Below are 23,467 nucleotides of genomic sequence, written 5' to 3'. Positions count from 1 at the left end.
CTGATTATTGTAAATCCGCAGTGATTTCCCCATGACTCAGCTACCTTCTTCACAGGCTATTTAGGCGACTGTCAGTGGGGCTGTGATCAGAATCAGTGCCTCTTCACTTTCCAAGTCACTGGTGGTGACTTGTCCCTTCAGGGGTGGGGAGTGGCTTTGGGTTCACTCACTTAATGAAGAAGTTTCCCCCAGGTTTGTCCAACCATAAAAGCCCTCACCCCACATGGCAGGAGCCAGTTGCTGAGGACATCTATTCCAATGACACATTTAGGAATGGCGGGATAACCACTAGCATGTCTGCAGACCTGCTGAGCCTACTGTGAGGACTTGGGCCACAGCTCCCGCAGTCCTCTAATATCCAGAAGCCCCTACCTTAAGCAGGAGAAACAAAGGCATTTTGAGTATCCAAGTACATGTGCTAACTCAAAATCCAGTATTAAGTAGCACACTGGAAGGATGAATATCTCCCCTTCTGCAGTGAATGTCTGTCTCTTTAGGGAGGACCTGGAAGAAAACTGCAGCACACACTTGAAGCCACATCACAGGGAACTTCTTCAGGAGGATCTGGGATCCTCTGCAACCGACATACCTCAGGTCTGTGACTCAGATTCATGAGAGACCACGATTCCCCACTGTGATGATTCCGTCGGGCAGACTGAGGATGGCCACCAATTCTTTGGCATTCCTCGACATTCCTCCACTTGGGAGGTAGCCTCTATGTCCCCTCGCCTTGAAACTGTGCAGACTTCTGAGAGCTTAACTAAAGAATACAGTGAAAGTGACCTCATGCCATTTTCTAGGCCTAGATCTTAAGACACTGGCAGTTTCCACTTCCTGTGTCTTGGAATACTCCCTTTGGGGAAGGCAGGAGCTATATAAGAAGTACAACTACCCTGAGGTCATTGTGCTGTGAGGAAGCCAGAACTAGCCACATGGGGGGGGCTGCATTCAGGGAGCACTGCCCACCAGCCCCGGCTACTGCAGCCATCTCAGCCCAGCCACCATCTGACTACAGCTACCTGAGAGACCCCGAGCAAGAACTGCCCACATTCACACCCATTAAGAAGCAAAACCCAGAAAATAACAAGTGCTGGTGAGCATGTAGAGAATTTAGAACCTTGGTGCATTGCTGGTGGAATGTAAAATGGTTCAGCTGCTGTGGAAGACAGTATGGTGATTCCTCAAAAAATTAAACATAGGCCGGGCGCGGTGGCTCACGCCTGTAATCCTAGCACTCTGGGAGGCCGAGGCGGGTGGATCGCTCAAGGTCAGGAGTTCGAGACCAGCCTGAGCAAGAGTGAGACCCCGTCTCTACTAAAAATAGAAAAAAATTATATGGACAGCTAAAAATATATATATAGAAAAAAAATTAGCCGGGCATAGTGGTGCATGCCTGTAGTCCCAGCTACTCGGGAGGCTGAGGCAGGAGGATCGCTTCAGCCCAGGAGTTTGAGGTTGCTGTGAGCTAGGCTGACGTCACAGCACTCACTCTAGCCTGGGCAACAAAGTGAGACCCTGTCTCAAAAAAAAAAAATAAAATAAAAAAAAAATAAACATAGAATTCCCATATGATTGAGCAATTCCACATCTGGGTATATACTGAAAAGAATTGAAAGCAGGGACTTGAACAGATATGTGTACAGCAGTGTTCACAGCAGCATTATCTGCAATAACCAAATGGTGAAACAACCCAAATGTCCATTGATGGATACATGAATTTATCCATTCAGCAAAATGTGGTATATTCATATAATGGAATATTATTCAGCCTTATAAAGGAAAGAAATTCTGACACATGCTACATCACAGATGAATCTTGAAGACATTATGCTAAATGAAATAAGCCAGTCACAAAAAGACAAATATTATATTATTCCACTTATATGAGGTACCTAGAATAGGCAAATTCATAGACACAGAAAATAGAATGGTGGTTGCCAGAGGGTAGGGGAGCGGGGGTGGAAAGTTAGTGTTTAATGGGCATAGAGCTTTACTCTTGGAAAACGAAAGGAGTTCTGTAGATGGATTGTGCTGATGGTTTCACAACATTGTAAATGTCATTAATGCTACAGAACTGCACATTTAAATATGGTTAAAGTAGTCAATTTTATGTCATATGTCTTTTACAAAAAAGAAAAAAAATCCACAGAGCTGTTCAAGATAATGATTGTTGTTTTAATCGACTAAGTTTTGAGGCAATTTGTTATACAAAAATAGATAACTGGAACAAGACCTAAATTACTGCTGTTAAATAGATCCAGCATAGACTACTCACCTGTTTCATTTCTAAGGCTACTGTGACCAATTAGCCACTCCCAAATATCCTGTGGTTCAAAACACTTCGATTAGTACTGAGTCCTAAATACCCATGAAAGTCATTGGCCGATCTGGTCTTTCACCCTCCTTGGGTTCCCTTCCTCTGCACTGCCCCAGGGAAGTCCTGAAAACTTAGCCTCACTGATGGTGGGCCGCCACTGCGGGCCAGCTGACCGAGCCAGCAGCTGCTGAAGCGCGTCCTGGAAATCTTACCTGCATGTCACGTCTGGATCCTGTGCCAGCTCCAGGGCAAGCCTTTGTCTGGGTCGCCATGCCTATCTCTTCACAGAAAAGGAAACAAAGGGAAAGAATATTGAGTGCTTTTGTGCCTTACACAAGATACAATTTGATTATAGGACCTGCAACTTGCTAGTCCTGGGGGAGCTCTGAATCCTAAAGTAAATATGAAGGTGTTGCCACATCTCTGTGTTTCAAGCAGCTGCCATGCCTTCTGAAAGGCACGAACATAGAGTATTCAGCATGCAGAAGACTGTCAAAGGGTTTATTTTTATTTCGTTAAACTGTGCTGTGTTTTCAGTGATCCCAGTGGCCTGGCAATGTGATCCAAGGGAGCCAGCTGGGACCACTATACCATCTGGTCAGATTTGGTGGGAACATGGATGCCAGGAATACGTAGAACTCAGAACCCAAACTTCACGGGTACTTATACTATCTTCTCTCTCTCTCTCTCTTTTTTTTTTTTTTTTTTTTTTTAGACAGTCTCACTTTCTTACCCCTGGCTAGAGTGCAGTGATGTCATGGTAGCTCACTGCAACCTCAAACCCCTGTGCTAAAGTGATCCTCCTGCCTCAGTCTCCTTAGTAGCTGGTACCACAGGTGCGTGCTATGATGCCTGGCTAATTTTTGTATTTTTAGTAGAGATGGGGTCTCACTCTTGCTCAAGTTGATCTGGGGCTCCTGAGGTCAAGCAATCCTCCTGCCTCAGCCTCCCAGAGTGCTAAGATTATAGGTATGAGCCACTGCACCCAGCCTTCTATCTTCTCATTTCTTAAGATTTGCTATTATTATTTTATTTCAGAGACAGGGTCTCACTGTGTTGCCTAGGCTGATCTCAAATTCCTGGCCTCAAGGGATCTTCCCACCTCAACCTACCAAATAACTGGGATTATAGGCATAAGCCATGGTGCCCAAATTTCAAGATTTACTATTTCTTACATGCCAACTTTCTTTACTTGTTAGTCTCCTGGAAAAGTGTCAGTCATTTCTTTTGGCTACCTCGCAAATGATCAAAGATAAAACCTAAAAGCCGGTGGATTAGACAATAAACTATTAAGAGGAGAAAGACAGAAGTAAAGAAAACAAAGGAGAGAAACCGAAACCAAGCCAAATCAAAATGAATTTAGATATAAACAAATAATGGATCACAAAACACCTTCCTTCCAAGAAGAGAAAAAAGCAATAGAAATTTTATCAGTTATGTAAATCATCATGATTCAGCTCTTCTGCTAATGAATAAGAAATAGGGGTGGGGCGGGAAGACACAGGATTTAATATTTGGAAATTTATATCGAGTGTGAGTTGATTTCCTTGATTTCTCCTTGGGTGTGAAGCAGCCTCAGAGTAAATGTTTCTAAGTGTGAACTAAAATAAAATTTTAAGGCTTACCCCCCACCCGCTGACTGAATGGACCCCTTCATGGCCAAAGAAATATCCTAAAACTAAATTGCCTGCCAGGAGGAGGGAGGTGAGACATGCCTCATCATGCCACACTCCCTTCTTGGGGACATCCCTTGTAACCCATTGACAGGCCTAAGGGTATGCAAGACAAACCTGCAGGTCCTCTATTTACACAACAAATCTATGTCCAGTGGCTCATCTCTGATAAACAGCAACTATGTTAAAACATTCCAAGCCTTTAGACAAAGCTCCATGTCTTTAACCAATTACAAGTCAAAGAATCTTTAAATCCATCTATAACCTGTAAGCCGCCTCTTTGAGATGGCCCACCTTTCCGGGCCAAACCAATGTATGCCTGCCATGTATTGATTTATGACTTTACCTATAACCTCTGTCTCCCTGAAATGTATAAAACCAAACTGTAACCCAGCCACAGCGAGTCCACTTGCTCAAGGCTTCTTGGGAGTGGTTCCAGTTCATGGCCCTCAAATTTGGCTCAGAGTAAATCTCTTTAAAATTATTTTACAGAGTTTGGCTTTTTTCCATTGACAAGACTGACACCCAGACGTGGGGCTCAGAGAAGACTCAAGACCACCAAAGGAGCCGCACAAAGTCGGCGCCAGGTACCGGCATGACCGTTTTGGGCCCTCCGCTCAGAGCTTCTCCTTTGGTGGAACTGGTAAGTGGTCCTGAGCTCCGGACCTCCCATTTTTGGTTGATGGTCTTGGTTTTCTCTGAGCTGGTTCTTTTACTAAGAATTGTTGTTTTGGATCCTAGATAAGTGAGAGACTGAGTTCCTCAGCTCTGAAGAGAAGGGGCATCTTAATCACCTCCCAGCCTTGGCAGCCCTGGGTGACCGGGGTCCTGAGTGGGAGTTGCCTGGGGCAATTCCCCAAGACTGGAGTGGCCCTATAGGGAACCCCCCAACAAATTAATTAAGAGAAGACTGCCCTAGGAAACGCAGCAACTTGGCACCTGGCCTGCCCAGACGTGCGGCCCTCACTACCCAGGCAGCCAGCGCAGTCGGTCCCTGGACGACCTGGCAGGCACCACCGAGTGCCTCCTGCCGGCCTCCTCAGGAGCCCCAGCCGCTACAAGGCCTGCAGCGTGGTGGGCTCCTGGTTGTGCCCACTGCCCCTGGCACACAGAGACTCTGAGAATGTCTATGAGGCCATCCTGGACGTGCAAGGCCAGCAGTGGGAGGAGAGCCCAGAGCAGCAGGTGCACAGCTGGGCGCTGGGGTAGAGGGGGGCGGGTGGCCGCGCCTGCACGAAGCCGGGGTGCGAGGAGACCTGCTCAGCTTAACGTCCCACTAGACGCCCGCCACTGTGTTCACCGACTTCGGGCGAACTCACTTTCTCCAAACCCAAAATGAGAGAGGTACAGGCTCACAATCTCTTCTCTGCAATTCCCAAGTGCCAAAGCTCCCTGGAAGCCCAAAGGATTTTGTAATTCACCCGGTGACAAAATTTCATTTGAACCAATATGAGGATGTTGACAGTCTTTATCACACTTGGCATGAATATTCATGTTTTGCTACAGAAATGCAACTAAACTTAATCGCAGTGTGCAGCCCAAGCCCTGCCGGGAGGTTATGTAACCTCTGGCGGGTGTGTGCTGTCCTGCAGCCGATCTGTAGTCTGAAACGCACCTGGACGTGGGGTGGGGCTTGCGGCCCTGCACTGGCTCCAGCGGCCTCGCCTCCCTCCCGGGAGCTTGGGGGTTCAGACGAGATGGATGTGAATGGCAGGCATCCATTTCCCTTTTGGGCTGTTTCCAACATTTCAGTTTCTTTCTTTTCTTTTCTTTCTTTCTTTCTTTTTTTTTTTTTTTTTTTTTTTGAAAAAATCAAAACCAAAAACCTCTCGATGAGTTTGTTTCAGAAAGAAGGCCAGTTATGGTAAGGGTGAGGAGGGAGGGTTCTCTCTTCCGAGTCCAGTTGTGTTAATTTGGGAAATTGAAAATAGAGCACGTTTTAAAAACACACTTACATCCTCAGAATCCTTCCCGGGGCCCTGACATCTCGAACTTTAGCAACTTTTCAGGGAGGGGAGCCCTGAGGAAAACAAGATGGGCAGAAACCGTCTGACCCCTGCGCCAGGGGCGTGATTTCCCACGGGCCGTTCACTTCTGGGGGGCTCACTTCCTGTCGGGGTCTCGGTTTGTTCCTCAGCCCAAAGGGAGGGGCAGAGGCTTGGATTTGACTCCCTTGGGTGCCCTGCCAGCTGCTGCTGAGCCACCTAACTGCCCCAGCCCAGTGTCCCCGAGTGTAAGCACTGTACCTAAGGATCAGGGTTGTGGCGACCCTTAAATGGGGCGGGGCGCGGAAGCGCCGGGCAGTAGCGGGCGGTCCCCTCAGACGACCTGGGGTCCCCCTCAGTGCGCTTCCCTTCGGGTCTGCACAGCCTTCACTGGGGTTTCTTCGGGGGCAGCCCTCTCCCTGGTGGCCAGGGTGGGGAACAGCACCCGTCGGACCGGGATGCAGGTGGGGCCACGTGCCCCGTGGCTCTGCCAGCAGGCAGGCAGCTTCTCTGGGGTAGGTGGCTGGATGCCAGCTCTCCTTCCCCCAGCGCCCCTTCGTTCCTGGGCAGGCTCCTGGTGGCGCGCTCCCAGGCACATTCTCTGTCCTGGTGACGGTGGGAGTGTGCCTGCCCCTCTGAGCTGTGCCCTGGAGGTGGGGGAATGGCCTTGCCCTTGGACAGTGTGCACAGAGAGTGTGTGCTGAGGAGGGGTGAGGCAGCCCTTGACCATGAACCAGGGCTCTGTAAGTCTGCCCAGGGGCCAGCACCTAAGAGCCCAAACCAAGGAGGTAGGCGATCCCCCAGGTCCTGGCATCTCCAGTTGCTGAAGGCAGGCGCGAAGGTGAGGATGAGAACGGCATGTAGACAACTGGCCAGAGCCGCTATATGGCCGAGGGTGGAGCCTTTCCCAAGTTTAAGTGGATGGGCAAGAGCCAGGAGACTGGGAGGCTGAGGATGGGGAGGAGGGGGCTGCTGAGAGGGGATCCTGGGAGAAAAGATGAGGGAGGGCCCAGAACAGAGAGGCAAGGATGTGAGGAGGGAGGCGACCAGGGTCACTTGGGAGGGTGAAGGGTGCCTGTCTGCAGGGCATCAGCTCAGGGCTTGGGGCAGGCTACTCGGCAGGCCCAGGGCACCCCCAGAAGAGAGGAGCCTCTGCCATGTACAGCTTTTTACAGCCTTGTCATTCACCATTCACTCAAATAGCACATACTGAGCACCTGGTGTGTGCTGATCACCCTGCTGCACACTGGGGACCCAAAGCGTCATAAGACACAGTCCCAAAGGAGCTAACAGTCCCGTGGGCTCTCATTCAAAGGCTTGCACCCAGGATTAAGCTCCCGGCATCTTGGAAGGCAGGCATAGGTACCCCAATTTGCCCTGAGTACAAACAGGTTCAGAGAGGTTTAGTGACTGGCCAAAGGTCACACAGCCAGGAAGTGGCTGTGTCCAGGTCAGTTCTGGGCCCTATTTCAGCCAGGTGGCCTTCAGAGTTAGCCACCCTGTTACCCTCAGCAAGAACAGTACAAGCCAAAGGCAAACAAGTGCTCACTTTTCTGCACACCCCTATGTGCCCAGCCCTGTCGTGGCCATGAATTCCAAACCCTGACCTTGCTATCTGCAGCTGAGGGTGCAGTAGGAGAATCTGACATCCCAGGAGAGGGCAGAAGCAAAGGCTTCTGAGGAGGGAGAGATGGAGGAGGGGGGTGAGCTGGGTGGACACCTCTCCTCCAAGGTGGCCACTCAGGGAGCCAGGGAAGCCTGGTGAAAGCCTCTGAGGCCCCTCCCCCGAGACCACAGTCCTTATTTCTGGGTGCAGTCACCGTCCCACCCCAGAGGCAGGAGAGCTGGCCGGTAGCCCGCTGCTGCTGCCGGACACTGGCCACTGGGAGGAAGAGTTATGGCCCAGTTGCCACTTCTTACACAAACAGCCCAGGAGGCGCCGCACCTGAGCAGGCGGCCTGCACAGGAAGGAGCCCAGGGCCCTCGTCCTCCCTCCTCCAGGTACTGTGAGTGGACCCCTCACCTGGGGAAGGAGGCGGCCACGGTTTCCTGTCCTCCCCCCTCCCCCAGACTCCCCACCAGGCCCTTCCCTATCCCGTCCAAAAACTCACCTGGTGACCCCTCCTCTCTGGATCGCAGACCCGCTCCCACTTCCTGGGGCAAACTCCAAGGGAAGCCCGAGGTGGCCGTGTCTGAGATACAGCAACTGGCCTCGGGACAGATCCACCTGTCCTCTCTCGGGGCCAGCCAAGGGCCTTTGGAAAGTGGGGTTGGTAACAGCAGAGGCCCTGCAGCTAAGCTGAGGGGACTCCAGGGAGCTCCCCGCCCCCCCAGCTAGGGCAGCCCTGGGTTGCTGGCTGCTTTCCGCACACCTGGCCTGACTTTCCCTCTCCGTGACTCACCTGCTGCCCCAGGGCCCGGGAGCCCCGCTGCCCAGACTGTGACCTGGCTTGTGAGAGAGCAGGTTCTTGGGTCACCCCCCACCCCACATAGCTCTGGCCACCCGGAGCTCTCCCCACCTACCCCTCTGTCCCCTGCAGGCTGGGAGGTGGCCCCATGGTCCTCTGGGGATCTCCCTGGAGCCCCGGCCTCATTATTCGCCTATCAGCCTCTGGTTCCTGGCAGCCCCAGGCCTCCTGAGATGGGCCCTTGACAAGCCCACCCACCTCCTCTCCTCCTTCCTGGGCCCCAGCAGTCAGCCTCCCTCTGCACCTATTTTCTCTGCCCTTCCTAGAGCTGACCGAGTCCAGCGGTGGGAGGGGACGGGCATCAGTACTGAAATGTCAGCCTGCACGGGTGGTCAGTGCCAGGCGCTGGGGCATGGGAAGAACATGACACGACGTGACAATGCGATATGCTGTGGTTGTGATATGATGTGGTGGCGTGTCTGCTGGGTGCAGGATCTAGCTGGCAGAGGAAGTTCTAGGGCTGCCTCCTGGAGGAGGAAAGTGTTGCCAGAGGTAAAATCTAAAGGTCTCTACGATTCCCTCCCATGAAACCCTCTGGACCCGGGGCTTTTTCAGTGGCAGATTTTTTTCTCAGTGTTAATTAGATCTATTCCAGTATCTACTAGTTCTCTAGTTAATTTTGGTCATTTTATATTTTACTACAAAAGCATTTGTTTTCTCTAGATTTGTATATATTATGCTTTTAAAATTTATTAATTTCTTTGTGGCCAAGTAAATGATTTTTTTCTAAGTTTTTCATAGACATATGGAAAAAATGTACACTTTCTATTTAAGGGATAAAAGGTCCCTCATGTATCAAATCAAGTTTATTAAGTTTATTGATTATGTATAATTCAAAGTTTCACTTCCTTTGTATCCTTTTTGGTTTTTGTCTTTTACGCTAATTCTGATGAAGTTTTATTAAACCTCCCTCTCAAATTTCCCCTATAAAGTTCTTCTGGTGCTTTCATTAGTTTTTTCTTTTCATATTTAACGATGCTGCCTTTGGGAGCGTGCAGATTTTGAGTATTCTGTCTTTATGAATTGTGCATTCCTGTCACTACATGTCATCTCTCTTTATCGTGTTTTAGTGCTTAATCTTACATTTTACCCTTCTATTTTTAATACGGCCACTCTTTATTTTACATTATATTACATTAAAAATAAATCTTTTTATTTTCAACCATTATCATTTTTTAAACTGTATTTCTTGTATACATCATATCACTGCATTTTAAAACCTGAGCTGACTCTTTTACTAGGAGAATTCGATCTGGTCGAGCTTCATTTAATAACTGATAGGCTAATTTTATTTATTTATTTTCCACTGAGGAGTCATAAATTCTAGACATCCTATTTCACACTTGAAAACTTCAGCATGCATTTCTGAAAAGTAATGTTTTGTTTTTCATAACCACCCTACCATTATTATAGCTGACAAAATTAACATTCATTCCTGAATGCTGTCTAAGACCTGGGCTATAGTCAAATTGCCTCCGTTGTCCTAACCCATCTCTCTCTCTCCCTCAGTCTCTCTCTCTCCTGGTTTGTTTGCACCAGGATCCAGTCCAAGGTCGTGCCTTGCTTCTGGCTGTCTCTCTAATCGCTTTTGAACACCCCCCACCCTTTCCTTTGCCTTGACGCTGACTCGTCAAGGGACCAGACCAGTTGCCCCGTGGGGTACCTGTCTGTCGTGTGTGCTGGCTTCCTTGTGGCAGCGTTTCCCTGTTCTAACCCGTGTGACCTGTGAAGCGGTAGGGTCTGAAAGGTTCAGGCTCGGGGATCCCCAGGGCTCAGCGACAGATGACGCTAAGGAGGCAGGAGTCACAGATGATTCTACCTGAGTAACAGGTGATGCTGACACGAGAAAGGGAGACAGTTTGATTTTGGACATCTTCCCAGGCCTACAAAGGACACCCGGCAGCAGTTGGGTGTGTGAGCCTAGAGAGGGGTTGCGAGTTGGTGACCTACAGCTGGTCGTGCTCTCGCAGGCGGCAGAGCAAGAAGCCAAGTGAGACACCCGGCACTGAGGCCGTGGCAGGGGCGGCGCAGCCCCAGCCCAGTCAGGCTGAAGGAGGACCGGATCTGTCATCAAGGGAGTGTGGAAGGCCTTCCGAGCAGGGGGCTGGTGTCTAAGTGAGGGACAGAGAAGTCAGCTCTGAAAAGGAGGAAGGGAGAAACGAATTAGTCGGTAAAAAGCGATGAGAGCTGGGCCCAGGGAGCACCCAGGCCACTTCTTTGTTCCTGCCCAACATCTTACTTGCCTCTGTGAGTACACATCTGTGAGATCTGGGTTATCGATATCTTATTATTGGTAATAAATATAATTAATGCAATTGTCCCATCCATCTGCAGCACTAAATACTTTGAAAAGCACTTTCAAGAACATTTCCTCATTCTATATTCACTACAATTTCTGGAATGGGCAGAGTAGACATTTTATACCGGGAGAAACTGAGGCAGGGAGGCATTGTGACTTTCTGAAGGTCACCCAAGCGGCAAGTGGCCAAGTCAGGACTGTGTGACCCCAGTGGTCCTCTGAAAGTCACGTCTCCTTCCTCCTTCCCTAGGTGGGCGAACCCCCAGAGCCCGTGTGCGCCAACGTAGAGAGGCAGCCTCGGGCCACTTCGCCGGGCGCTGCCGCGGCCCCCCACCCCAGCCCGGTGTGTGAGACGCACACAGGCACCAGCACTGGGCGCCCCTAGTACTACAACCCGGACACGGGCGTGACGACCTGGGAGTCGCCCTTTGAGACTGCTGAGGTCTCCGCTATCCCAGCCACCTCCCCGACCTCCGTGGGCAGCCGCAAGAGCCTCCAGACCGAGTGGAACCGATGCTGGGAAGAGGAGAGCCGCAGGGTGTTCTTCTGCAGCCCCTTGACCGACGACAACGCCTGGGAGGGGATGCGCCGAGACTGGCCCCGGCCGCCCCAGGGACCAGAGGGGGAGGGGCGGGGCTATCTGCGATCCCTCTGGTCCCGCCCCCTGCTCCACCCAGCCCCAGGGACCCAATGGCAAGGGGTGGGCTGGTCCCTGCAGCCCCCCATTCCCGAGACGGACTACCCTGAGTTGCTGACCAGTTACCCAGAGGAAGACTATTCCCCCTGGGCTCCCTCGGGAGCCCGGCCCCACCTCTCCCTTCACCACACACCCCGGCTGGTCTTGTCACATCAGCCAGGACAAGCAGAAGCTTTACACCAACCACTTCACCCCAGAGCAGGTAGGGGCAGTGGGCAGGTGGACCCAGACAGCTGCGGGTGGCTCCCCTCTACTCTCCTCACTACGAGCTCCCCTTGGCACTCTAAACCGCAGCTCCCACGCAGACCCTAAGCCAGCCCAAGACTCGGAGTCGCCTGCATCTGCCTCTCCGAGCTTCCTGCTGCTGACCTGGACACCGGTTGGAGGGAGCCTTTTCTCTCCTCTCACGAGGTGGGGGGCCCTGATCCTCCCGCTCCCCACAGCGGGTGAGGTTGGAGGACCAGCACGGGAAACAAACAATACTTCTACAGCCCCGACGACTCCTCCGTCTGGTCGGAGCTGCCCCAGGTAACCAGCTGGGGAGAGAGGGCGAGACTATATATGACAGTGTCTTCCTCCCCAGGTCCCTGTCCCTGCCCCTCGAAGCATGCACAAATCTAGCCAGGACAGTGACACTCCAGCCCAGGCCAGCCCTCCTGAGGAGAAGGTAAGGGGGTGGCATGAAGGCCCTGGCAGGACCACCACAGAAGAAACGGGGAGTTTCTGAAGATCCTGGAGGCAAAGACAGGGTGGGACACATCTGTCTCCCCCATGGCCCCAGCACTAGCCCCCAGAGGTGGGTGAGGCTGGGAAGTGGGAAGGAATCTCTCCTGCCGCTGCTGCCGGGAAGCAGGCGCCACCTGCTCCAGCCAGGAGGCTGGGCTGGTACGGAGCGTTCAGTGGAGACACAGGCTCAGCCCGTAGGGGGTTGCAGCCGAGGGGCAGACTGGCCTCTGCCCCCCATGCCTCACCCTCTGTACTCCCTGCTCGTTCCCCTTCTCTTAGATCAGGACCCTGGACAAGGCAGGGGTGCCGCATCGCACCAGGACGGTGGAAAAGGGAAAGCGGCTCCCGGGAGAGCCCCTCTGCACCTAGACCAGGGCAGGGTGGGCCTTAAAGATGAAGTTCACTCCCCACATGCCAGGCTCTTATTAATCTTCACAGTGACCTCATGAGAGGTCCTGTGAGGAACCTGAGGCACCGAGAGATTAAAGTGACTTGCCCAAGGTCACCTGGCTACCAGGTGTTAGATTTGGGAGTCCACCCCTCACAGTCGGGTGCCCTGCTCCTGGGGCTAGGAGGGGCCCTCAGCCTAGACCAAATCTAAGTCCTGCCCACCCGCTGCTTCCCCACCCCCATCTAGGAGGAAGCACTGGAGCGCCTCCTGGCCGGTGCTGAAGGATGGTGTCCTGACGTTCTTCAAGGACTCACAGACCCCAACTGCAGTTGGCCTGGTGAGGCCCAGGCCCCTAGGGCAGGGACACCCCCCCCCAGCCGCCCTATCTGGCTTAGAACAGACCAGATCTGAGACAGCGGTCTGTGAGTGTCCAAGGAGCTGGGCCTTCGCAGGGAGCAGGTGACGACAGCAGGTTCACCCCAGGACAAGCAGTTTCAGCCACTCGGGGATGGGGAGCAGTCCTTGAGGGTGGACAGCTCGAGGCTGGAGGGCGGGGAGGCTGGGGCTGGACACACCTGCTCACAGGGACGGGGCTCTGCTCCTTCCATCCGTCTCCTGGGCGGACAGGCAGCAAGGGACAAGCCAGCCAGCAGGATCTCTGAGTTCCAGGAACCGTTGGGTCCCTTTCACCCAGCCACCTCATCCTGTCCCTACAGCCACAGTGTGGTAGCAGGCCCCTCGGAGCTGAGGGCTCCCTGTGACCCTGCCCACCCTTCCTCCCCGTCCCACAGAGGCAGCCTTCCAGGTTCTGCACCCCTGAGTACACAGTGGAGCTGAAGGGGGCCTCTCTCTCCTGGGTCCCCAAAGGCAAATCCAGAAGGAGGGAAGGGTCGTCTTGTTGTCCAGGGACCCTCACTGTAGGCGAGCCACAAGGAGGAGCACCTGGGAAGAGCTGGGGCTGGAATTCTCAGGGCTCAAGGCCATGGATTTTGCAGTTCCCTCCCCAGGAGCTGAGTTACTCGTCCTTGCCCTGGAGCGTGGTGAGAAGTAGAGGCCCCTGCGAGATGAGACCCTGTGTGCCTAGAATAGTGGCCGCTAGAATGGTGGCAGCATCCCAACCTGAGGCAGGAAGCTCCCTGGCCTGGTGCTTACTCTGACGGGCTGGGCAACCTTCTCTTTCTCCCCGGGTCCCCATCCTGCCCCTGGGCCAGAGCCCAGCTTCCCACTGGACTGGGTCCCCAGTCGGTAAGCCAGGGCGGTGGACGGGCTGCCAGGCTCCCCCAGCAGGCGAGGGTCCTCCCACGGCACGCCCTTCACTGTTCACGTGCTGTCTCATTTTTCTTTTTCTTTTCTTTTTCTATTTTTTGGAGTTAGAGTCTCACTCTGTCACCAAGGCTAGAGTGCCATGGCATCATCATAGCTCACAGCAACCTCAAACTCCTGGGCTCAAGCAATCCTGCTGCCTCAGGCTCCTGAGTAGCTAGGACTACAGGCACACACCATCATCACACCACCATGCTTGGCCAATTTTTTAAAAATTTTTTGTAGAGACAGGGTCTTGCTTTTTTGTCCCAGCTGGTCTCAAACTCCTGGCCTCAAGCAATCCTCTGGCCTCAGCCTCTCAAAGTGCTGGGATTAGAGACGTGAGCCACTGCACCCAGTCTAAACCTTAGCTCTTAAAAAATGTCTAGTGTGTAGCTCCACAAACATGGGATCTAGAGGCATGAGGCCAGTGTCTGCAAAAGAGCTCCCTGGAGGTTTAGTTAGGAGTCTCAGGGCTGTTGGATACTATATGATGATGATAGCCAAAAGCATAACCTTGTACCTCAGCTCAGAAAAAGCCATTCTGCAAGGAGCCTGAGTGTGTAGCTTTCTGATGATTCACCAAGGTTCATTCAGTTCTAGAACCAGGATATCTACAGAGCAGAGTTGGAAAACTGGTTTCGTCTCGTGAGCTACTCTGATCTGGAGCTACCTTGAGAATTCTGGAGCCTTCTCCAGGCTTGGCAGGGTAGGGTTCTGTGATCAACTAGCAATGTCTGCTATAGTGTCACGTGGAGGAGGGACATCACATTTGCTAGCCATGTGCTTTCTCTGACCTCAAGGGACAGCCTTCCAACAGTTCTCTTATGAAGGTCATCTGCGGGCTTTTGATGAAAGTGTCGGAGCAGGACTTTCTGAGCTGTCTGTGCTGGCCAGGAGCAGGAGGCAGATGGTGCTGTTGGAAGCTGCTCAGGCCAAGGGGAGGCTGACAGTCCTGAGTGGAGGTCAAGGAACCCCCTGCCTCCTGGCTAGCTGGTGGCCACCCTCTCTCCACTCCAGGTGGCCTGTAGGCCACTCCAGGACATTCCTCAAGAGACAGCCCCAAATTCTATATCATCAAGGACAGATGGGTTACTAGGGCCCAGGAGATGTCCACACCAGGTCTTCCTAGTTACCCCAAAGCCACAGAAAACGTTAGTATCAGTCCCCCAAGAGCCGCTAGTACCCTCAGCCTGCCTGTGTGTGCGGCAGGATCGACGTGTCCTGCAGTACGTTGCTGGGTAGCTATGTAGCTTGGCCACATTTTGTTTTTTTAACCAGAACGAATCTGCAGAACAGCTTTGTCTTCTGCATGAAACTTTCAGATACGAGCTGACTATGTTTTGAGAGAGCTGCCACGGAGAATGGAGGTTGTTTTAGAAGTGTCATTAAGCCACTCTCTGGGGTCATCCCCAGCGGGGCCCCTGCCTGCTTAGATCACAGTGGGGCTGTGCTGGCCGCCGCTCAAGGGTCTCTAGTCATTGCAAGGGAGGTGGAGGGGTGGAACATGCGTTTTTCTTTTTTTCTTCATTTTTAAAGCAGTTTAAATATTAATAGTGTTCATGTATGAGTTTAGAAGGACAGTCGAAAGACAGTCCTCTCTGATGCTAGAAGTTGTTCCTTGTTTGAGACAGTTTCTGCTGCCTCTCCCACTGGACCTAAAGGGCAGGATTGGCGGGGGCTGCACTGCCCAACATTGACATTAACCCTGAGCTTGGTCCTCAGAGACAGAGGCTACGGAGGATCCATCCACTCAGAAAGGGCTTGGAGCTTCAGGCCTGTTGTAGCCAGTTTTCTTCTGGCATTTTGTTTAATTTCTGCTTCTCGAATTTCTGCATCTCAGTAAAGTGGGCTGGGGGTCGAGAGAGGGTGGGGACTCCTGGCTGCTAAAAGAGGGCAGCACTCTAGGTCCTCAGTGAGCATATGGGAGGGGCACGGAGGACACTCGCTTCCTCTGGGATCCGCTTTCAAATTCTCTCTCCCCACATCTCCTTCCCTGTCAGTTCCAGTGGCCGAGGCTGTCTCTCAGGAAGCTTCCCTTCCTTAGATTTCTGCAGGCCAGTGCTCTGGGTGAGGGCCGCCACGTCCTGCGGGGGCTCATGTGGAGGTGGGTTGGGGCAGGGGAAGTTTCCCCGACAGCTGAGCCATGCAGATCTGCGCTCCATTGCCACTAGCTATGTGCCCATGAGGAAGCTGCTAAAACTCACTGAGCCTTGGTTTGGTCATCTGTAACACAGAGAAGCTGTCACCCACTGCTTTAAGTGTGGTGGAAGCCCTTGGTTCCATTAGGCTCTGAGTTCCTGGGAGTAGGGGACAGGTCACCTCCATCTCTGTAACCACCTCCCTTGGTGCCAACACCCAGGGCAGACTCAGGGAACCAGAGATGACCCAGTGATTTGTGTCCCTCTAGCTACAGAGTCGCAATGGCTCGGAGTACCTGATCCAGCATGACTCAGACCATCATCAACACCTGGCACAAGGCCATTGCCCATGGCATCCAGGAGCTGGTAGGCAGGGCCTGGGGTCTCTAGGGCCACTAGGGAGGGGTGGCCAGCTGTTATACAGGGCAGCTGTGCCACTGTGGGACACAGGGAGCTCCATGGCACCAGTGGGCAAGCGCCACTCCCTGCAAATGCAGTGTCCCCTGCATGGCTGGGATGGCAGGATGCTAAAGAAACTGCCTCTGTCATCTGTGAATCCAGCCTGGGGGTGGCCCTGCAGGCACCCTCTCCACGTGCGGTGGGGAGCTCACCCTAGAGGAATTTCCCATTTTGAGGGAGGCAGGAGGAAAAGTAAATATTCTGGGAACCAACTTCAGGCTGGAATGGCAGGCTGAAACTAGAAGGTAAAGTTTGAAAGTATTGATTTCAAGAGTCTCCCATTTCTTAGGTTCAAAATATCAATTGTATAAGTAGAGATAGGGCAGGTCCCCTCTGACAACTATTTACCTGGAAATGACCTGGGGGTTTTTGACCCGTAATTCCCTATGAGCCAACACTGGGTGCAGCTTTTGGCTCTATTAATAGAGGTAGGAACCCAGAGCCAGAGAGGTGATGTTGGTGCAGTTGTCGGCAGTACTCCAGCCCCAGCCGGAATTAGAAGCTCAGAACTGGAAGCCACATACTGGGTTACGACTACAGGAGCTGAGGAAAATACAGGAAGAGGGGCCAGGCACTGGGAGGTGGGTAGGGGAGGACAGGATGACTGATTCCAACACCTGTTCGGCTCCAGGCAGCTAAAGGAGGCCAATGTGCTGAGGTTCCATAGTAAAGGTGAGGGGAGTTAACCTGGGTAAGGGAAGAGAGATCACTTTGCCTGAGGACCGTGCCTGCTAGGAGGGCATTTCAGGTCCCTTGCCCCGCCCCAGAAGGACCCCCAGCTGGCCCAAGGTCCTTCCTCTCTGAAGCTATGTGATTGTGGTCTGCAGACTTGCCCCCCGCCCCTGCGCCCCGGAGGAGGAAAGTGAGAGTGGCAATGTGGCCTTCAGGTCTAGTGAGCCCTGGGAAGCTGGCAGGAGAAGGAGGATGACACGCGGCTGAGTCCCGGTGTGTGCAGGGCACGGGGTGGGGAGCATCCCAGAGACCTCTCTCAGCGGGTGGTGATGCCCCGCTGGGGCCTGCCCTGCCAACAACCCAGATGCCACTGACAACTCACAAAGTCCTACTTTCCCCTACATCAGGTGCGCCCACCCTGGGCCCCAAGAGTCTGGAGAGCGCAAGTTTCTGCAGGCGCGGCCCACGCTGCCTGCCGTCGCTGCGGTAGAAGGGCTACATCAAAGGTACCGGCTTGCAGAGGGCACGCACGGGTGGCGCAGGGCCGGGCGACGGCCGCTGGGCGGCGCTGACGAGCCTGTCCCCCAGATCAGGTTCAGCCGCGCGCTGGCCGCACTGTGCCAGCGGCAGCGGAGCCGGGTGCTGCGCTTCGAGCCCCGGTGGGTCGCGGTGCGCGGTACTTGGAGTGGGCTGGGCCGGGCCTCCTGCCAGGACTGCAGGTTGGAGACCCCTGGGTGGGCGCAGGGTTGAGTGGGGAAAGAACAGGAGGCCTTGAGTAGGAATCACAGCAGGGGCTTCAGCCCCACCCCTCCCAACCCGGGTCCGCGCCTCCCTCCGTCCCAGGGCTGGACATGGACAGGCTGTACCGCATCAGTGGAAACCTGGCCACTATCCAGAAGCTGAGCTACAAGGTGGACCACGGTAAGGCCGGTCCCCATGCCTCTCCCCGGGGCCTGAAGGCGCTAAGGGGCCCTGACCTCCCTTCCTCCGCCCCAAATGAGCGTCTGGACCTGGGAGACCGACGCTGACGCTGGGAGGACGTGCACCTTATCACGGGCGCGCCGAAGCTCTTCTTTCGGGAGTTGCCCAGAGGTGGGGAGGATGGGGCAGGAGAGAAACTGTTCTGCCTGGGGCCACCGCCTTGGCCAGGCTCTGTGCCACCACGCTTGCTGACCCCGCTCCCCTCGCAGAGCCCACCCTCCTCCTCCTCCGTCCCTGTCTGACTCCCTCCCTCTGATCCTTCCCTTGCTTGAGTTGCACGACCAGGCCCAGCGCAGCCGCTGTATTCGTGACCTGGTGAGTTCGCTGCCTGTCCCCAACCGCGACAGGCTGCGGCTGCTCTTCCAGCACCTGTGCCGGTGAGCTGGACGGGTGGGTGGGAATGGGGTGGCGGGTCCTGGCAGGACCCCCTCCACGGCTCCCCCTAGCTCTGGGCCCTGATTCCACCCGCCCGCCTGCAGGGTGATGGAGCACGGCAAGCAGAAACGCATGTCGGTGCAGAGCTTGGCCATCGTGTTCGGGCCCACGCTGCTGCGGCGGGAGGCAGGAGACCAGCATGCCCATGACCATGGTGTTCCAGAACCAGGTGGTGGAACGCATCCTGCCACAGTGCTCGGATATCTTCCCGCCGCACTGACTGCGGACCTGCGACTGGGGGTGGCTGGAGGCCACCCAGCTGGACTTCAGGAGACCCTCCGCCTCCCCCGCGTCTGCAGGCGGTTGTGACGTCCTCACCTCTCGGTTCCGAGGCTATGGTGACCCCTCGTGGGCAGTTCGCAAAATGTGATTTTTTTTTTTCTGAGGTATGTCCTGTTTGGGGTTAATTGGGTTTTGCTTTGTATGGCAGTGTCGCCCCCTGTGCACATGCGACAGTGTGCGGCTGAGTGTTCTGGGAGAGACCATCCTGGGAAGAGAAATTTGGTGAGGGGGCTTCCCGGCTTCTTCGGGCCTTCCCCTGAATGAGGTCCTTCACCAAGACCCCGTGTGTCCCAGCCCTGTGAGGACCGTGAAGCAGCTAAGACAACTGCCCCGCTGCCCAAACAGGACTGACCCGGCCTCCAGCGTGGGCAGCCGGACCTGCCCTCCTCAGGCCTCAGGGATGATGCTGCCTCGGGCCCACCGGCAGGCTGGCTGTGGCCCAGTTTCACCTGCTTTCCTGTTCCGGCTCCATGCTCCTGCCCTCCCTGACCCGCTGGTGTTCTGCGCAAGGGTTCTTCATGTTGGCTAAATGTGCACTCTGAACCTGCCACTTGACATGCACCGGTTCCACACACCGTCCCATTTACAGATGAGGAGACTGAGGCTTGCAGAGGCAAAGCGACTTCTTCAGGGCCCAGTAGAGGATCTGACTCCCCAGAAAAGGCTCCTCTCACACTAGAGCACAGCCGGGGGGTGGGGTGGGGGCCCTCTAGCTATCAGGTATCCCTGCCTGGTGCCCACCTAACCTGAAGAGTTGAGAGAGGCTGCGGGGTGGGGCAAAGGAGGACACAACCCCAGGATAGGAAGTGTGAACCCTGGGGTCTGCAGCCCCTCCCTCCTCAGACACGAGCCACCTCAGTTTACAGATCTCGGCCCCCGCCCTACCCTCCTGTTCATTTTTTCAAAAAATGACAGCTACTATTTATTGGACATTGGTACCACACCAAGCATTTTACTTGGCCTATCTCCTTGTTACTCACAGCCAATATTTATTGTCTGCTCTTCTGTGCCACAAAGCGTGTCCTGGGCCAGGGACTGCACACACTGCCTGCCCTGGTGGAGCTTATAATCCAATAGGTGGGGCTGACCCACGCCCACGCCCACCCCAGTGCCAGCAGGGCCAGGGCAAGAGTATACACAGAGGCCTCGCACCATATGTCTGGACATTTGGAAGTTATAAATCAAGCTAACAACTGTTAAATAAAATATGTTCTATTCCCCTACTCTGACATATGCTTTGATAGTGACCTGGAAGGCCAGGTTCTAATTTAAAACTTCTGTGACTTCCGAGTTCCCTGCCCCAATGTGGGCATGAGAAGAGCTGGCCTGGCCCTCAGCCTGCCTGCTTGTCTTCCCACCCCCAGCCATCTTGGCCCAAGGAGAGGTCCCCATGCACACGTGTGGACACTCTAGTCCCTGTGTGCAAGCTGCCCATACCTCCTGCAACCCGCTGCCACTTGGCTACCCCACTGGTGACACAGTCCACCCTTGACGGACATTCTGGAGTCCCTCGTATTGGGAGTGTGGTCTAAAGGGGAGGATCTGGCCTTCGAGAGGGCCCCACAGATTCCTTATCCTGTGAGGGGAGCCGCAGACAGAGAAGGTCTGGACTGGAGTCTTGCCAAGCAGGGCACCCATGGCAGGGACACCCCGCACCCGAGTCTAAGGGCGGAACTGGACAGACCTTGAGTAGCTGATGACTTGCTCAACCACTGCACAAGAGCTAGGAGAAGCACAGGGTGCTCTGAAGATGTGTCAAGGCGGTGACTGTTGTTCAGGGATCTGAGATGCCTCTGCAGAAGCCACATTTGAGTGAAGCAGTAAAGAATGAAGAGTCAACCAGGCCAGGGGTTAAGGGAAGGGTGTCTAGTCAGAGGGAACAGCATGTGCGAAGGCTCTGGGGCAGAAAGGCTTGTGGGGAGAACAAGGTCTGAGAGAAGACCCTCATGACTGGAGCCCAGAAAGCCAGTGGGCATGGGCACCAGCTGAGGCCAGAGAGCTGGCAGGGGACAGAGCATGTGGGGCATGTGGCCGAGAGCTTTGGGTCACCGGGACAACAAGCTGGAGGATCCTTGGGCAGAGAGGTCTTGGGAAGTGTCTGCTCCCCGCCCCCACCCCAGGCTTATGACTCTGCCAAGGCCTCATGGGCAAATAATGCAGCAGCAGGCTGAGAAGTCCTAGAATCATCACATTTTGTCACAAGGAAGAGCTTCAGAAATCACCCAGAAATCAAAGCTGATCTCTGTCTTTCAGGAATCACCCATTGCCAATGAGAAAACTCCTAGAGAGACGTCAGAATTTGCCTGAGGTCACTGGCAGGTTGCTGGCAGGGCCTGGCCCAGAGCTTTGTTTGCACAGTCCGAGGACTTACTGTGTGCCCCACCAAAGTCTGAGGCACAGCAGACGTCCTCAACACTGAGCACAGCGTGCGGTAGGCACTGTAGGTGCACTGCCAAGATGTTTTGAAGGAACTGGACTTTGTCCAGAGACACAAAGACATATAGAAACAGTATCAGCCCTTTTGAGGCTCTGTCTGGTTGGGGAAGGGACATAAAAAGGAGTGACAGTGGCACAGCTGATAAGCTGGCACAGGGGCCTGTCCCCAAGCCTACAGCCTCCTAGCAGGTGCCCCTAAGTCCTCCTGCAGCGTGGAGTATGTCCCTGCAGCCACTCTTGGAAAGGCCCTGGTGCCCGCCTGATTGCTAAGTCTGGTGGACACATGAACTGCCTGCTGTCCTCCCTGAGACACACTGCGCCTTTGCCCCAGGCAACCCGGGTCCTCCCCATCACTCCACCCCTCCCTTCCTCAGCTCCCCCTCCTCTGCCCGCCCTGTAAATGGTGATGGGCCCCAGGTTGTGCCCTCCCTGAGGGCCCTCATGCCTTCCACTGTGGGCACTCAGCCACCATGCCTGCACGTGTCACCCAAATCTCTATCACCAATGCAAACCTCTCTCTCCCGAGTCCCATGTGCAAAGTCCACCTGCTTGCAGGACACCGCCACGTGGATGGCTGCCAGAAACCCCAAGTGCAACCTGCCTGCAATGAAACTCCAAACCAGCTCTTTTCCCTATTTCTGAGCATGACACCTCCAGTCCCCAAGTCCCCATCTTCTACCTTCTAAACATGTTCCAGATCTGCCTCTTCCACCCTCCCCTGTTCTCTCTCATCTGGGTGAGCACAGCAGCCTCTGAAAGGGCTTCTCGCCCTGTTCCATCCTCCACCCAGCAACCATCTGACCAGGCCACGTCCCCAATCTCCGCATGCCAGCTGTGCCCGTGCCTGTCACTCCCAGCATACTGCAGGCTGCTTCTTGCCTCAGTGCCTTTGAGTCGACGGTCCCCCCGCCTCTCCCACTTTCCCCTGTCTCATTCCTCCTCTGCCTTGAAGCCTCAGCAACCCCATGTGTGCAGCTCCCTCGTCACGCTCAGCTCGCTGGACGCAACTGCGCTTCCGTGTCCGCCTCTCCCGCTAGGCTGTGGCCAGCAGAATGTTCCCAAGCCTCACCCACTGCGCCGCCAGTGCTGCTGCCTCACTCGTTTTGTTGCCAGATCGCACCCCATCCTATGGACGTGCCACGCTGTGTTTATCCATTCTTCAAATGATGGACATTTGAGCCGTTGCCACTATTTGGCTATTATGAATAACGTTGCTATGAACATCTGTGTACAAGTTTTTACGTGGGCATATTGTCTTAGCTCGGCCTGCCATAGCAAAATACCATAGACTAGTGGCTTAAACAACAGAGATTTGTTTCTCACAGGTTTGGAGGCTGGAAGTTCGAGATCAAGGTGTCAGCATGGTCGGGTTCTGATGAGGACACTCTTCCTGGTTTGTGGACAGCTGCCTTCTGGCTGTGTCCTCACGTGGCAGACAGAGCTTGCGCTCTGGTCTCTTCCTTTCCTTACAAGGACACTAGTCTCATTTTTACAGCCTCATCTAAACCTAACTACCTTCCAAAGGCCTCACCTCCAAATACCACCACATTGGGGCTTAGGGCTTCAACATATAAATTGGGGGGGGGGCCACAAATATTCAGCAGAAGACTCATGTTTCAGTTTCTTCAGGTGCATACCTAGGAGTGGAATTGCTGGATTAAAGGTAACTCTGAGTTTAACCTGTTGAGGAACCATCAGATTGTTTGCAGCGGCACGAATTACACCTGCCAGCAGGGCACGAATTACACCTGCCAGCCGTTCTCACTTTCTGCAACGGCTGTCTCGGGTCTTCATTCTCCTCAAACCCCTGGCCCTCCCGACCTTCCCACCCTCTCAACAGAGGGCCTGCCTCCACCTCGCAGGAAAATGGAAACACCTGTCCCAGCGTCCAGCTCAGACCTCCCCCACCCCATCCTCCCTGCCCTCCTCTCCCCGGAAGCTCAGAGCAGACGTTTCTCTAGGGCACAGCTGATCTCCGTCTTTCGGGAAATACCCACGATCACTGACCGCTCCTCTCTCTTGCTCACTGAACTGCTGTCTGGGGTTGAGGGCCCGGGAGACGGAGATCAGCGAGCAGGAAGCTCACTGGGCATGCTCTCAGGACCGACACCTGTGCTGGGGGAGGCAGGATGGAGCCAAGGGACAGTTGAGCTGTGACGCAGGCCCATGGAAGGCCTCAGCCACCCCACCAGGAAGCTCTGGA

The 23,467-nt window shown here is 54.2% G+C and overlaps 1 pseudogene; it reads left to right on the top strand.

The window, feature by feature from the left end:
* The first annotated feature begins 932 nt into the window (after window positions 1-932).
* Window positions 933-18,766, top strand: LOC138376545 (rho GTPase-activating protein 27-like; annotated as a pseudogene).
* Window positions 18,767-23,467: the final 4,701 nt, after the last annotated feature.

Source organism: Eulemur rufifrons, chromosome 28 (assembly GCF_041146395.1).
Source record: "Eulemur rufifrons isolate Redbay chromosome 28, OSU_ERuf_1, whole genome shotgun sequence".
Classification (NCBI taxonomy): Eukaryota; Metazoa; Chordata; class Mammalia; order Primates; family Lemuridae; genus Eulemur; species Eulemur rufifrons.
The sequence above is the reverse complement of the archived record's forward strand: the minus strand, read 5'-3'. Positions and strand labels throughout refer to the sequence as shown.